Genomic DNA, 17032 nt, shown 5'->3' on the forward strand with positions numbered 1-17032 from the left:
GAAACATTTAAGGTTAATTTCTATGGAAGGGTGGATTGAGCAGTGTCCTTCTCCACCTGCTAAATGACATGCAACGCTACGTAAACAGGAGGTTCGACAATGTTTGCCCGGAATATGCAAGCAAGCAGGAACACATTCAGAAACTATTCGATGCTGGTCTTGACACGAGACAGATTATGGCTGTTTGTGCATTGGCAACCGAAACTCGGGGACCGGAAAGTTAACATCCTCTCCACACCAAGCAATACACCTCCACCTGACAAAAAAAGGCAAGCCTAGTACTTTATCAAAGTCATCCTACTGATGCTGGACAGTTCTTCAGTGGTTGTACAATAAACTGCAACATACAATAAGGTAAATAAAGAGCCAAATAATGAAATTAATATAACGCTAGCCTGTGATGAAAGAATAAATATGCTAGCTGCTATTGTACGTTCCATAGCAACCACCGTTCCATAGCAACTGCCTCATCTAAGTGTCGGGCGAAACAACGCCCCTTACTGTAGCTGGGATATAATCACAACATACATGCCACCAGATCTGTCGTATGTGATTCCAATAAATAGCCTCTTATGAGCCACATAAGACAAAAGAGACATGAGAAGACAGTTATGATACTGTCACAGTGTCAATAATATTTTACAACTTTTGTTCACTTTGGATTTGCACCCACTTTCTCTCTTAGCCATCTTCAGAAACTGATCTTGGTACAGTTGCCAGTCTTCAGCTGGCACCACATTAATGCCTGAGGACGAATCATTCCTGTCTGCCGTGGTTTAAAATGAAGACAACCTGAAGTGGACGGTGTTAAATTACAGATCAAGTTCAGTATATCACCACATTATAAAAAAACGCTATAATATATTACAATTTTAGGACACGTGGAAAAATATACTTCATCAGATGTATATGATGTACGTTATTATGAATGGCGATATTCCGAAACTTTACTCATAACTGTGATCAATTTTTCTTGTTTAGCACAGACACGGCTCTGACTTGCGGATGTCATTGCAGATTTAATGTGGCCCCATACCTTTAAAACTTTCCATTTGTTATGTTTGGTCATCCCATTAGTTGCCATTTATTATCATTAGTGTGATAGAAGCCTCTTCCTTGCAGAAGCAGGAGGGGAAAAAAAAACCTCTACATTTTCACATTAGACAGAGCTCCACTGGTGCGTCAGATTAATGTTCCTTTCACAAAAACAGAAAAGGTAGGTGGAACATCAACTTCAGGAGCAGCGCCACAACTATTACATTATGCTGTCTGTTTATTTGCTTATCTCCTTGATGGTCGGCTAATTCCTACCGTATATCTCATGATGGTTAGAGTTATAGCTTGTCTTTGGTCTAATTGCATTTTATGAACCTGTAACTGATGCTTTGGTTGTTTGGTGACACTACAACCATCAGTTAGGTTGTATTTAGCCACAGGTTAAGGAGCTAGTGGGGAGACTAGAAACATTTCTTGCCTTAGATTTAAGAAAAAAATCATCATTTGGCATATGATAAATCATTTTTAGTGAGGGATTTGACTGATTTGATCAGGAATTATGCCGCTTTTAATATTCGCCTAATGATGATGATACTTTGGTCAATATAAATCTTACACATTGTACATACTGTATATATATATATATATCTTTACATGTACATACTGTACATAATCATCCAGTACATTTATATCAATTCAGTATTTATTTATTTGCACTCTTTGTATAATTTATAACTTCCAGAACAATTGACTTGTATATAGACAATGTATTTTATTTTATTTTAATATTTTATTTTATTGTTGGTCATTGGTGCTTTTTATATATATTTATAAAATATTTATATTTACACCTATTTTTTCGCTTCGTGTGTACATAACAGTCCCGTCTATTCCTCACCTTTATTTGCCCAGCTTTGTTGTCCTTGTTATTTCTATCACTGTATACATACATACATACAGAGCTGCATAAAACCGGAGTCAAATCCTTGTATGTATGTATTTTGCAAATAAACCTGATTCTGATTCTGATTAAATGAAACATGCTACATTCACTTCAAAGAGAGGGAAGTGAATAAGTAAAAAAAAAAACAATATAGAAAGAGAAAGAAAAAGATTAATCCTAAAACAAGTTTTGAAAAACATTTTGTAACCGTGACTGAACCGTATCCGTCTTCCTGGAGAGGGCAGGTCTGGATGTGTCCGCCTCAGGTTCGTGTCCCTGTCCTGCCCAGTGTGAGTGATAAGTAACAAGGCCCCCAGCGAGCAGGACAGGTGTGTCGCTGATTCACTCTGTATTACACCGTGATTAATGGTTTTCTTAATGTACTCGTGGCAGTAATAGAAGTCTCTCACGACTAACCTTGCATAAAAATGCAAATGAATAGACAAACTGCGGAAAAAAACACAATGGGCAGGGCTAAGCCTGGAAGCCTTGGGAAGTGGGTGTGCATATTTCTTTATTTCAGGGAGAACAACTTAAAATTGTAGATTAGCCCTTGTTGTGCTGGAATAATTAAAGATCACGAGCCTTCATGAGAATAATTTGGGGTTTAAGAGGAAGGCCACCAGAAATCCAGACATGTAGGATCAAACAAATGACCCAAAGCCTTTCTATTTTAACAACTATTGCTTTGTTATAACCAACTGGCTACCACTTTATTTTAACCTCCCCATATTACGTATATAAAAGCAATAAACAAACATTTAACTAATGGGTTATAAATGTAGTTGTGAGCAGATATAAGGGCATTAATGTATTTATCAACTATAACTAATTATATGAAGCATCTGTAACAGATAATGAATTATTTTCAATATAATATAACACAAGTGTAATAATTTTATATGAATATAAAATATGATGTATTTAATATTTATTCGTATTATTACATTCACTTCTTATCATAATATTTAAAATATTTATTAAATAAGTCATTTATAAATGCCTCTTCATTCTCCATGACAATAGTGCAAAAAAACAGTCACTCATGAAGGCCATGGGATGCAGCTGAAAGCTCCACAAGAAATTGAGTAAGTGGACCTTGAGTCATGATTTCTTTTTGTCAAACTAGTATTTCTGAGATCAAGAACGAATCTTTAAGCTTAACATGTCTTCCTAAGTTTTGAAAACATTTATAACAAATGTTTATACACATCTGAATGATGATATGCATAAACCATTATAAATGCTTTATAATACATTGGATTTATGGTTAATGGACTTGCATTTAAATGCTGCCTTTCTAGTCCTCTGACCACTCAAAGCGCTTTACACTACATGCCAACATTCACACACACACACATTCATACACTGATGGCAGAGGCTGCCATGCAAGGTGCCAACCAGCTTGTGTACTATAAAGCTTTTATTAAGTGTATAATACACTCATTATGAATGCTAAATAGGGGGGTTACAGTGAAGTGTTACCCACAGCTCCTAAACAAAGAGAGATATAAGACTGCACTACACTGTACACTTTTACCATATTTTCTTTTTACAAGCAAAAGTCATTTAAATACAAATCCACTGTACAACTACAGTCTTCAGCTGAGCGCTTACATGGAGTAATAAATATTGCAGAAGTTTACTTGACTGAGTACATCATGATTGCTGAGGCAGTCTGTTCATCAGTACGTTTTTTTTCCCCTCTTTTATCATCATAAATAATGTTGATTAATTAGCAAGTCAAAATCACTGAGGATAATCCATGTAGAATATATCACTGTCAGGAGAACTGTTGAATATTGCATTTACACCAGGAGCGTTTTAATTACACAAATCTTAACATATTAATTAGGACTCGGAAAGGAACATAACAGTTGGAAGTGAAGACCTGAAAAATAACTTGTGGACCTTTGAAGAATTTGAAATACAGCTTTTGGTTGTCTCTTATTCGCGTCAGTAATTCCATTAGTATAATAAAGCATGAGTATACTAGCTTCACCTCTGCTTTTTGAGGCAAGGCCTCTGCTTGATTAAAAGATAATTCTAGGAGATAATCTTAATGTTTCTTTTGTCACCAAAACCCATAAAAAGACCAAAACTATGAATGATTTGACACTAACTAGTATTGTCTGTGTATCCATAGCCAGACATAGTTTATTCATCTGTAGAGCTCCACAGACAGGATAGGGAAGTCAGAAAGTATTGGGAGGCCGACTAACATATTGATGGTTTGGGTCTTTTTATGGGAGTGTTGGACAATAACAAAAATATAGAAAGTTGGTACTACAGTGCAGTTTGTAATGCTTGAAAGGAATTTCTTATTTTCTTATATTTGTCAAGTACTGCAGCAACTCGTCTCCAGTGTAATTTTTTAGTTTGTCACTTGTCATAACCTGCGGTGGAAAGAGTAGATTACTAGAATATTGTACTCTAGTACAAGTACTGTTACTTTAAATACATTTTACTCAAGTAAAGTACTAGTGTAAAAAGTGTTTCCTAGAAAGTAGGTCAGTTAAAATGTACTCTGAGTGAACTTACACTTAAAAACAAAGGAGGGGGGTATGATGATATATTATATGATATATACATATAGATAGATAGATAGATAGATAGATAGATAGATAGATAGATAGATAGATAATAACTTTATTGATCCCAAGGGAAATTCAAGTTTCCAGCCTCACAGTTCCTCACAGTTGGTAAAAAATACACGACAATTAAAAAAGTGAATATAGTGCAGAAGAGACTGTTAAAAATGAGTATAGTGCAGGGTAACTATATGATGCTACAAAATAGATTGCAATAAATGTCAACTAATACTCCAGTGGAACAACATCAGCAACAAGACCTCCTTCTGTCCAAACCAACAGAGGGACACTCTGCAGTCTGTGCAGACTATCAATTATATAAATATACAACCGCCTTCCTCATTGTGGCCTCACAAGAATCAACCAGAAACAGAGACTCAGACAATAAAACAAAAAATGATGGACAATACATAAAACGATCTAAGGACACTGCCACGCCTGAAACGTGTTTTAGAGTCAACAGTAGAATAAAACATCACCAAAGTAGACAACAGGGTCAAGTAAACAATATAACCTCCATGGCCTGCAGCCACTAACACACATATTATTAGCTACAGGCGAAGCGCGTACACGGAACTGCGTTGCTAAGCAACAAAGTGGATGTTGAGTTCAGCAGCAGTGTGTTGTTGTCATAGATACAAGTTAATGGTTGTTGTACTCACCTGTCTGATGAACCCACCGCGACGTCCTCCACAGTCTGCTCCTGGTTCAACACGTCCACTCGTTCTCAAAGCAGAACCAGTCCACTCTCCTCTCTGGTCCCAGTCCCAGTATAACCAAGACCTAGCATGCTGCTACTGTTCAGGTGTGTCACTCGGCCTCTTGTGCTCACCAAGTTGCATATTAAATCAGTCATTAATTAAGATAAATGCAAAACAAATAACTATGCCAAGGAACAATAATGCTAAGTATAACCACAACCCATATTTAATCCTTAATTTGATTGGCGTGCTAGAGCTGAACTCGGCCGTGAGCGCCAACATTTATGACGTCATTTCCAGTCTGATTGTGGAGTGTCTCCTCTCTGTAGCTCCGCCCCCTTCCAGCCGCAGACACACCTGCAGCTTCTTCTCTGCTGCAGCTGCTGATTATCATCTCCTCTCTTCTGTAGTTCATCAGGACTTTATCATGTGACTTTTGTTTACACTCTGTAAGGGATGATACTTACTACACAGTGCACTTTCATAGACTAAGCTACTGAAGTTACCCTGCACTATACTCACTTTTAGCAGTCTCTTCTGCACTATATTCACTTTTTTAATAGTCATGTATCACAGCTGTTACCCTTCACTATATTCACTTTTAACAGTTTTCTTCATCTCCTTGTATTTTTATATGTGGTATATATTTTTTGTACTTTGTACTTTGCACTACTAACTTTTTTACTGCTTTTACTAACATGTTTTGCACTATGGAACTGTGATGCTGGAATCTTGAATTTCCCTGGGATCAATAAAGTTACTATCTATCTATCTATCTATCTACTTGAAATGTAGATACCTGTGATAAAATTACAGATTTCAAAAATACTCAAAAAAGTAGCCTACTGTATGTATGTGTGTGTATATATATATATATATATGTATATATATATATGTGTGTGTATATGCAGGTATATATGTATATATTTAACTTATTTATTTATTTATTTTTTCCCCATTATTTAGACATTGTGCGCAGCTAAACGCAATCCTGATTTGATTGATTTTTTTTGTTTTTGTTTGGGGTTTTTTCTTCTCCTTTCCCTCTCTGCTACTGTAGGTGTGTACCCCGTGAATAGGCGGTTGGGATGGGTGAGCGGGCGAGCACAACGTTTATTGTATTATGTACACTTAAAAAAGAAAAGAATTGAAACACTCCTTTAAGTACATGCTGCTCATTACATCATGCTACAAACATGTACATTCCTTGTTCATGTAAAGTGTCAACATCTCCAAATAAAAATGAATTAAAAAAAAAAAAAAAGCAGCCTTAATTTCATGTCAATAAAGCCACTTTGAATTGAACTGAATGTAATTTTGTTAGCCTACTTCCACTCCTGGATAAATCTAATCTGGCATAGTCGTCTGTGGTTAATTATTAAAGGCTATTTATTGTTAGTTTCATAAAGCCCCATTAAAATGCACATCTTTTTGGTTGGTCCCACCATTCTGTTAGTTACAGCTTTAACTAGTGAATGTAATAAATCATTTGAATCAGGCGTTATTTACAGTAGGGTCTCTAAAATGTTTAACTCACAGTGAGGGGTTGTTTTGTAATAGGTCTGAGTTTAGTCTTCACTCCAGGCTCCAGAAGGCATGTTTTACTGCTTTATGAAGCCACGACACACACTCATATCATCCTTTATGAAGCCAGCAACCAGGCTTCTAACACACAGGCCCATCAGAGCCAATCCCATCAGAAGGATGTGGGGCAGAGATGAAATTGGGCTCTTTAACTCCCTGTACCGTAACATGCTAATGCAGGACAATGACTCGCTCATTGCCTGCTATTATAGAATGTACTGGAGGCCCAACATGAGGGCTGTGACAGAAATGATCGTATGATGACTGGGCCTCTTACGAGTGCAACAATCCAACTTTTCAGGTGTGGTGTTGTCGAGGAACATCCTTTAAAGTTGGAAATGAAGATTGATGTCTCACATTGCTGTTATTAATATATTGATGGCGCTGTCAAAAACATTACAAATAAAATTTTTTTACTCTATATTGATACATTACCTCAGGTAATTGATGAAAATCCTGTAAAACTCTTTAATTTTCCATCCCATACAAGCTATTTGTCTACCATCTGCTCCACTTAGAGCTCCCCTGGGGATGGTCCTGATCGGTTGAAGAAATCACTGCTGATGAGAGTCCTGGGTGCTCACAAGTCGAATTTAGTCTCTCAGAAAGCGTCATATTCTGTACAGAATAAATATTATATCTAACATTCGGCATGATACAATAATTAAGCATAAATTTAGGCCATTTCAACACCTTCAATTTGTATTTATGGGTCCAAACAACATAAATTTAATATTTTTTTTGAGGTGTTTAACACTCTTTAACACTGTTAGCTGTTGTTAGCTTTACTGAACATTGGTGCCTCCCTCACAGTGTTATTTTTTACAATAACTATGCAACTGTTGCCCCCTTGTTAACACTAAGGAGTAAATATGGTCTTAATAGAAAATGTCACAAAAATCACATCTAATACAGAAAACAGTGAACATAAATTAAACAAAAGAGATTATTTTTTATGTTTCAACACACTTTAATAAAACATGAAACACATGTAGCAATATGTGTCATGGTCAGACATTCAAATTCTATATTTATGTTAACTCCAGTACACACATACATTTATCTAAAATATCTTGTAAATAATGTGGGGATTTTTATGGCTCTGTGGACCTTCAACATCTTTTTCAGTCCACCAAACTCAATCTTAGATTTAAGAGGTGGTTAACTTTCTGATAGTATAATGGATATGGGAATTACAAAGTGAAAATAGTCAACATGAGCCAATATCATATCTATCTCACAAGGCATTACTTACCACAGGAGGTAGAAGCGCTATTATAATTTCTGTATGGTCAAGAGAGAGTTAAGACGGATAGATTTTCCTGCTAACTAGTTCAATAGACTAGCAAAAGTTGTGGGGTCAAAGTTCAAAATAGAAAAATAGAGTTAAAAAATATTTAGCTTTAGAAAAATCTCTAAGATTTAAAAACTGCATACAATGCTCTAAATCAGGCTCTGACCTTCAGTGAGATAAAGCAGATGATGCTGATAAATCACAGCAAGCAAGACAACACATTTCAGAGCATTATAAAACATCACAATGACACTGTCAAAGTTAATTTAAAGGTGCAGTGTGTAGGATTTGGCGGCCTCTATTGGTGAGGTTGCAGATTGCAACCAACTGAAACTTCTCCTGTGTGCCAAGCGTGTAGGAGAACTACTGTGGCCGACGCCAAAACGTGAAAACGCGAATGGCCCTATCTAAAGCCATTGTTTGGTTTGTCCGTTCTGGGCTACTGTAGAAACATGGCGGTCAGCTCCGTGAAAAGGACCCACTCCCTATGTAGATATAAACGGCTCATGCTAAGGTAACAAAAACACAACAATTAACATTTTAAGGTGATTATACACTACAGAAATCATACTTATTAATAATATATTATTCTTCAGATCTAAAATATGTATGCTTATGGGATGAGAGAAGCAGCAACGTAGGAGGGGAGGGGGAGGGGGGGGGGGGGGGGGGGGCATTTAATCTCTCCGTAATCATGACGGGCGTTGGTGTGAAATGAACTGTGGCCACTCTCCTTGACCAGTTCGCAGTGGTCAGCGGTCCACATCCAGGAGACTAGATTGGATTTATTGCTACTGGGCCAAAGGTAACAAATACATGCAATATAAAGGCGGAGATGGATGTCATTATCACTGGATGGATTTTGTGCCCATCATGAGGGGCAGCCACATGGAATAGATTGATACTGCGAGCAATACTTTTATATTAGGCTTATATGTCTTAACTGGACAATTCACCTGCAAGAAGGCAAAACAGGAAGTGGTTGAATAAAGCAAGTCTGCAGACAAATGGATTCAACTTTGATCAGAAATATGTTTCTTCTTCTGTTCATTTATGAATTTTCATAATTTCTCTCATTGTTTAACTTTAAACGTGATGTAATCAAAGAATCAGAGGGGTCAAACTCTGACTTTTGTGATTACTCAAAAACCATTATGGCCCAGAGGTTTCAGTCGGCTGAGGTGGAAATATCTTCATCTCATCAGCAGGGTCGGCCGAAGGTTCCCGGGAGTCCGCGGAGAGATGAGATGGGGTTATGAGAGGTCATGTAGAACAGCTCGATGTGACAGCAAATCAGAGGCCGCCCCTCCGGATGGAGTCACGTGAAACAAAAGGAAACAAGGGGATGTAACACAAACACAAACCTCTGTGGGCAAACTCCACTGCTGACTTATGGCCACATCACATCATCTGAAATAGAAAGAATTTGCCACAATTGATCATTAAACACTATAATATCATATTTGCTTTTTTTTTTTAGAAATTCTTCTAGGCTCTTTTTATTGTAATCTTGTGTTAGCAAGATAAAGAAAGCCTACATATATATTTTAAAGTGTTTGGTAATAGATTTTTAATGTTCATTTGTCTACGCCCCGAAGGCTTGGATCTTTGACATTTTAAATAATTGTTGTTCGAAGGATCATCACCAGGGGAGGGTTGTGAATAGTGCAGGGACGATTTGAGTAAATGACTGTGTCAGCCTGTTTATTTGGAACATGATTGCCTCAGGCGCTGCCGCAGGACAGCTATTAGAGGGTCTGGCCATAAAGAGATAGAAAGAAAAAGCCCAGCGATCACCCAAAAGTTAGCACTTAATGTGACAACTTATCAGACAAAAGCTCCCCACAGAGAATGTGGAAATGAGAGAAAGAGAGGGAGGGAGGGAGGGATGGAGGACATCATTGCCCACAGACAGAATTGCCGGATAATATAATAAATGGCACGACGATGAAGAAGAAGAAACTGTATTATAATCACAATTATCTGAAGTGGCTGCGGTGTCAAAGATCACATGTCTATTCAGAGTCCCGAGCATCGTCCCCATATGCTTTAGCATATTGCACAAAGCTGTCCAATCCGTGTTGGCCTGAGGGGAAGCAGGGAGCAGAGGCCTGTATTTAATTAGATGACACTAATACCTCTCGCCTGTGGCACGGCCTCAAGTGTTAGCGGAGGATTTTTACTGCCGTCTGTAAGAGCTGCTGAATAAAAGCTGCAGGTCCCAGTGGGCCTGAGAGGATGCATGTCACTCCCAAGATGTAAACACAACAGGAAGAAATAATTAGGGAGAGAAATAAATAGAAATAGGGCTTAGACCAATAGAAGGACGTAACGATGTGTGTTTTAAAGACAAATAATCTTATGGTGTAGAATATTTGTCACTGTCATACTATCATTATCGTTGGAAGCAGTGATCAAATGCAAATTGCAGCTATGGTAGTTACAGAGAAAGCAGGAAAAGCTATTGTATCACTCTCATTGCATGCAATTATTTGCATAAGTATCCGTGGATAGCTAACCTGAGGTAACAATCACTGAAAATAAAAATCTAAAATGGAGGGAAAGGAGCACTAAACACAAAATATTGCTAAATTTGTGTTTGTTGCTGGCAAACTGTAAGAGGATGCTCATTTCCCCGCAGCCAATTGCTAATTTCGACACTTAGGTAAAGCACTAAAAATACATTTAAAGCTGCAGTGGGTAGAATTGGAGCAAATGTGATTAAAAAAGTTAATTTTATAAAATTGTCACTATATCCTGACAGTAGTACATGAGACAAGTAACCTGAAAAAAATCATGTCGGCTGTGTCCTCCGGTGTCCTCCTGATGGCATCTGCAAGATTTCACAGACCGGAGGAAAACAACCAATCAGAGCCTTGCCGTCTGCAGCTGTCAGTCACTCGTGAACTCCGATCAAACGGTCAAACTAGGCAGCGCTGATCAAATATGAATCAATATTCTGTTACTGTATTGCCTATTTCTCCAATAAAATGTTTTTAGAAACATCTTTTAGTGTACTGTTTAGCTGTAAAATGAGAACGTTTATGACCCTTCCACCATGTTGAGATCAGTTGAGGAAATACCAAACACCGCCCAACAGCCGCAGCAAACTTTCTCATTTTACAGCTAAACAGTACACTACAAGATGTTTGTGAAAACATTTTACGCGAGAAATAGACATTACAGTAAAAGAATATCAATTCATATTTGATCAGCGCTGCCCAGTTTGACCGTTTGAACAGAGTTCGTTGAATGAACAGCCAATAGGAACGCTCTCTCTCTGAAATTACCTGTGATTGGTCAAATTCCTCCGTCATGGGCTAGATTTTTAAAGCCTGAAAAAAAGCCATGAGGAGGTGCCAAAGTCTAGTTATCTCTCAGAACACTTGAATTACAATATGCTGAAAGGTTATTATGAAATGTTTGCCCAACGATGCCAAAAACGTTCTGCCTACCCTCGCTTAAAGGCTTGTTCTTCTTCTCCAACAAAAATTACGTGCTGCTATTTATAAAATCACTGCTACAATCGAAACCAATGAAAGAACTCCACTCAAAGCCACAGACATGTTCGGAAAAAGTGTCTTCAGAAAGCTCCCATGCAGCATCACAGGTCTCCACGACAACTGCGGCCCGGCTGAAGAATGCTTGTAATCTCTTCTGGCAGGGACGGATCCTGTGGCTCAGGCCGGCTGTGGAGTGGACAGTCCTATTGTTGCCTAAAACCTCAAAGGATAGAGGGAAGATAGGAGGGCAGGCAGGAGGCGGGAAAGAAAAGACTGGGAGGAAAAGGGCTCTGGAAGCAGTTAAATATAGTGCAGGGATGGATGGATTAACGGTGCGGAGCTGACGGTAAGGAGCAGGTAGCATCCTCCTTTAATCCTCCTCATAAAACTCACCTTTTCCCTGCTGTCCAGGGAAAACCACTGTTAGCCTGGTATCTTCCAATAATTCATAAATATATTTTAGTTTTTTTGAAAACATAAGAGAGTGAATTGTTGTCATCTATTTAGTTATAAATAACTAGAAAACTACTTTATGTTCCTGTTGACTAGTGCTTTGATATGGAGAGGATGCGACTGCCCTTTCTGTCACTTCCCAGTGGATGATGGGATGGAGAGGAAGAGTTTCAGTACAGAGATAGAGTACGTGTGTGTGTTTGGAGGAGGCTGAGGGGGAGGGATCAAGGTTTTTTGGAGATTATGCTAAATCAGGGCCAGTCAGAAGAGGGGGTGGAGCAGAAGGCCAGACAAAGACTGAGGAGGATGCTGCCACTGGCATTTAAATGGGCAAGAGGGTGAGGAATCGAGAAAAGAAGCAAAAGGACGAGAGAGAGAGAGAGAGAAAAAAAAAAAAACAAGAGGGAGAAAAAGCGTAGAGTTTCTCCGGCATGGCAGACACTTTTTTTTCTGGCTCCTCAAACAGATGCTGAGGCAGATGGTGGTGAATTAACAGAAGATGGGAGAAGAAGAAATGAGAAAGCCTAAAACGGGCCCATGGAGGGCAGACATTAAAAGATTGTGTGTGTTTGTGTGTGTGTGTATAAGTGTGTGTGCGTGTGTCTGAGATTGTGTGTGAGTGTGTGTGTAAGAGCACAGGTCCAGGGGAGAGGCTGTTAAACAGTATCTCAGCTGGGAGGACTAAAGAGGATGGGTGGAGGATTCCCAGTCAGAGATAGAGCTCGCGATAATAATCACAGGCGTGAAATTACAATGCTGATATTTGTTGCACCCCAGGGTGTGGTGTGGTGGGGCTACCAGAGCTCGGAGGGCCCACATATCACCAGAGGCCTGCGCTGGCTGACGGTCATCAATGATCAGAAGAGCGGCCCCTCGCCCACACACTTCTGCCCGCTGTAGATCCACATCATCCAGCAGAGTCGCTTCACCTGTGGAAATATGGGGGAAATGAGTTCAACATTAGTACGATTAAGATTGTGCCATCTATGATAAATAATGTTGTTGTTTTTGTTTTTTTCAATTTGTATTTTTTTTGGTTTACGGCTTGATTTGCAGTTTTGGTTCCATTGCTGTATTAAATATTACATTTATAATTTGAATAAAATAAAGTAAAATAAAATAGAAATTCTGATGTTGTATACTGATGAACACACAGTTGTGCTTATTTTATTTCATTTATTTATTAAGATAATCCCAAAACTATTAAATGTTTCTTTTAATTTTTAATGTTAGTTTGTAATGTATGACTGATAATGTTTTGAGTTTGGCTTGGAGGTGTACAGTATACTGATCCTGTGGTTGTAGCCACACCCATGGGTGGGACTACACACACCTGAGTCTGCTTGATTCCTCTGAGCCAATTTGAGCTCAAAATGTTCTTTTTCTAATGTAATAAAAAATAACATTTAAAGGGAGCGTTTAATAGTATTGTGACTCCATTGGGAGGAAAAAAATCACAGTTACAGTTTTTTGGACAAGAGAGATGAGTGTGTTTTGTACATAGATTCATTTGTAAGGGACAATATTAGACACAAATGTCTCCATTTGTTGTCTTGTACCAGAGTTAGCTTAAAGCCCACATGATTCATCCTGACATATTTAAGAGCATCAAAGCCTGAACAAAATGCATGATACACTTGAAGCAAAACAAGGCAAATATTACTGCAACTATTAATTCAAGGTCTGTATTAGGGATGCCAAACCGAACTGTAAAAAAAGAACCGTTCAATGACTGTACAAACCGAACCGTGAACTGTTGCACCATTACTAAATACAGGCCTGCAAATTATTTAATGAGGTGCCAGAGTCATAGAATTATCTGAACTTAGGCCTACTTGACCATTAAGTAGCCTGCCTTATTTCATGTATAAAACCAATGTTATAGCTTCATATAAATATATAAATATCATTCATTACTATAATATAGAAATACCATTCATTACTATCAATTAATCTATTTATATCTATAAGTTGGAGTTAAAACACATTAGAAATGTTTTTCTTCTCCCTAATGTGCAAAACAAACCGAACCGAAACCGTGACCCAAAAACCTCAATAGAAACCGAACCATGGGCTTGTTGAACCGCTGCACCACTAGTCTGTGTGGTGGACTACAAAACCCCTGTTATAATAGGAGGATGGAAAACACAGTGATCTGCCTACCTGACGCTTGCTGGAGGGGGGGGGAGGAAGCCATTGCAGTAATATTTGACATGTACAGATAGAACTGCAAACTTCCATTAGTTGTAATCCAATTGAAAATGTTGAACAAAACTGTCTAAGGTGACCAAACTGACCATGTTGAGTTTCCTTATTGTAGTTTCTAACATAATTTATCATGCAGGCATTTAAAACACAGTGTTTTTTGAAGATTTTTTGCTGACCTCTGATAAGTTCTGTGTAACCAGCAGCACTTTCCTGCCTGTTCATGTCGTTTAACAGTGAAATCAGAAGCAGAGAGGTGGCTTGACGTACTTCAGCATGAATATCCTCTTGGCCAGGAGCCAAGCTCTGACAAGATATGACACCACATTTTCTTCCATCCACTCAGTGAAATGGGGGTAAAAAAAAGAAGCTCATTTTCATGTCCATCATCTCCTGCTCTTGCCACTGCCTCCGTGAAGGCCCCCTCCGCCTCGCCCCATTTCTGGGGTGAAAGTGAAAAGTAGATGTGTTGTCAGGGCAAAACTGATAATGGCAGCGGGACACAGACTGATCCCAATTGCCCTGCTTTCAGCCCCTGCCACCCCCGCGCTCAGCGCCACTAAAGGGTCCACTGACAGATGGGACGGGCCGCTGTGGGACAGAGTGCTGAGTTGGCATAAAAAGCCCACCAAATAGGCCTTTTTCTTGGCATCAGAAGTCTGCACGAATAGTTTACTGTTGGGATCATTACTGTCTACATTTTGTCTTGCATTCATCATGTGGACCCAAAAACAACTTCTTCTACTTCCATATTTACAGTTCAGCAAACAGATCACGATTTTCTTAAAAGTCAAAGTCAGTATGCTGAAGAGTGAAACTGGGAAACCGCTGTTTCATTGCTCTTGAATTTATGTTGATAAGTCACAGCCTTTGACTCCCTTTAGTATCCCTTATACCGTCTGATTAGCTTCTTATCAGCGTTGGGATACATTCAAAGCTGCATTCCAAACTTTGACTGAGTCTGGGACCGGAGCCAGCTGAGCACAGTACCTCTACTCAACAAAATGTGTTTATTTTCTGCCATTTTGTAAAGTAGCCGGGTGCCCACAGTGCACGGTGGTTATCACTTCACAGGCCCATTTTCATTCAGATAATCTTCACCTCTCAGCAGAGGGACAGATAACTCAGGGGATCTATCACCAGAAGGAGCAAAAAAAAGTGAGGGTCATTATAATGTCATCACAAGTTACCAGAGATTGAATATTGTCCTCTGGGGAGCAGATAGAGGACATGAAAGGAAGAGAGGAGGGACAGTTATAGAAAGAGAAAGAGACATGTTGACAGACAGGAAGCGAGAAGAGGAAAATACTTGGAAATAATAACACATTACAATAACATACTTATGCAGAGCCATGTAGCATTGGAACAGGTAATGTATAAGCTGCCTGTTAGATTTATACCAGAGAGAATAGGCTGGTAAAGATGCACTTTATCTTCAGACGTGAACACAGCCCTTCTGCTCTATAGCACAATCCCACCAGGGGCTGGTGGGGAAATTGCTGTTTTTACATTTCTGTATCATTTTCCTCCATAAGGAATATGGATAACAAATGAAATATTCAGCCCCGTTGTCTGATTTATTCCTTTTATTATCCACAAATATCAGCCCGGCAGTCAAAGGATGCCTCGCCTCGTTCGGGGGGCTCTTCCCACTTGGGGCCTGACAGCCTATCAAGTCTCCTCGCATAAACAGGTCAGGATCGTGTGAGCGCTCCAATATGTTATACTTTAAGGTTTCCACCATGCACGATCACTAAACAGAAATAGAAAATTACCGGGAAAAAAATTCCCAGAGGTATCGTTGCGGGGCCCCTGTGCAAAAACTACACACATAAGAAGTCAAATAAATAACATTAAATCCACATAAGAGCCGCAGACACTTAAAGCTGCAGTAGGTAGAATTGGAGCAAATATGATTAAAAAAAGGTATTTTTATAAAACGGTCGCTATATCCTGACAGAAGTGTATAAGACAGGTAATCTGTAAAAAATCATGTGCCTCTGCCTCAGTGATTGACAGCTGCCTCCGTTGAATGAACAGCCAATACGAAGGCTCTCTCTCTCTGAAATGACCTGTGATTGGCCAAAGTCTCCCGTCACAGGCTAGATTTTTTAAAGCCTGAAAACAGAGCCATGAGGAGGTGCATATGTCTAGTTTTCTCTCACAACACTTGAATTACAATATGCTGAAAGGTTATTATGGAATTTTTGCCCAATGATGCCAAAAATATTCTGCCTACTGCCCCTTTAAATAATGGGTTGTTCCTTATCCCTAAAACATGTCCCTTTTGACATGTGGTTTCTAGCCAGAAGTGTGCGATCCCGCTGCAGTAAAAGCCCCCCTGTGTCGTTGTGACGTCTGTTTGCAAAGCAGCAGAGACACAGATGCCCACTTACGGCGGCGGCGTAACACAATGAGCCTCATCAGATATTAGTAATTGACCATTAATGAACTCCTCGTGATAGCCCACTGAGGAATACACACAAGGGCCCTGGGGAGCACAGGGCAGCGGGGGGAAAGGGCCTCACGGCATTAACATGCTCCCAAGGCTACAAGAGGCTTTTAAATGGCCAATCAATAAAGAGCATTAGTTCATCATGCCCTCTGAGGGACCCTGGAGGTGTCTGTTGTGTGTGTTGAAAGGCAGCACAAAAAAAGGGGGAAAACGTTCAGTCAAGAGCCCTATTCTTTGTGAGTGATGAATGTGAGAAACCGAACATGACCTAAATGTGTTGTTTATGGAAGTCTTATTATCTTATTTA

At 39.1% G+C, this 17032-nt stretch overlaps 2 long non-coding RNA genes across 2 annotated transcripts in view; one reads left to right on the top strand and one right to left on the bottom strand.

The window, feature by feature from the left end:
• LOC141773849 (uncharacterized) overlaps positions 1 to 6072 on the bottom strand; it is a 99696-nt gene extending 93624 nt beyond the window's left edge. Inside the window, exon 1 of the long non-coding RNA XR_012595192.1 lies at positions 5193 to 6072. This is a non-coding gene — a long non-coding RNA (uncharacterized LOC141773849). The remainder of the gene's footprint in view (positions 1 to 5192) is intronic.
• On the top strand, positions 5563 to 6495 carry LOC141773851 (uncharacterized). Its single transcript, XR_012595195.1, has 2 exons — positions 5563 to 5680; positions 6292 to 6495. It is a non-coding gene; the product is annotated as an uncharacterized LOC141773851 (long non-coding RNA).
• The last annotated feature ends 10537 nt before the right edge of the window (positions 6496 to 17032 follow it).

Source organism: Sebastes fasciatus, chromosome 9 (assembly GCF_043250625.1).
Source record: "Sebastes fasciatus isolate fSebFas1 chromosome 9, fSebFas1.pri, whole genome shotgun sequence".
In the NCBI taxonomy this organism is placed as follows: Eukaryota; Metazoa; Chordata; class Actinopteri; order Perciformes; family Sebastidae; genus Sebastes; species Sebastes fasciatus.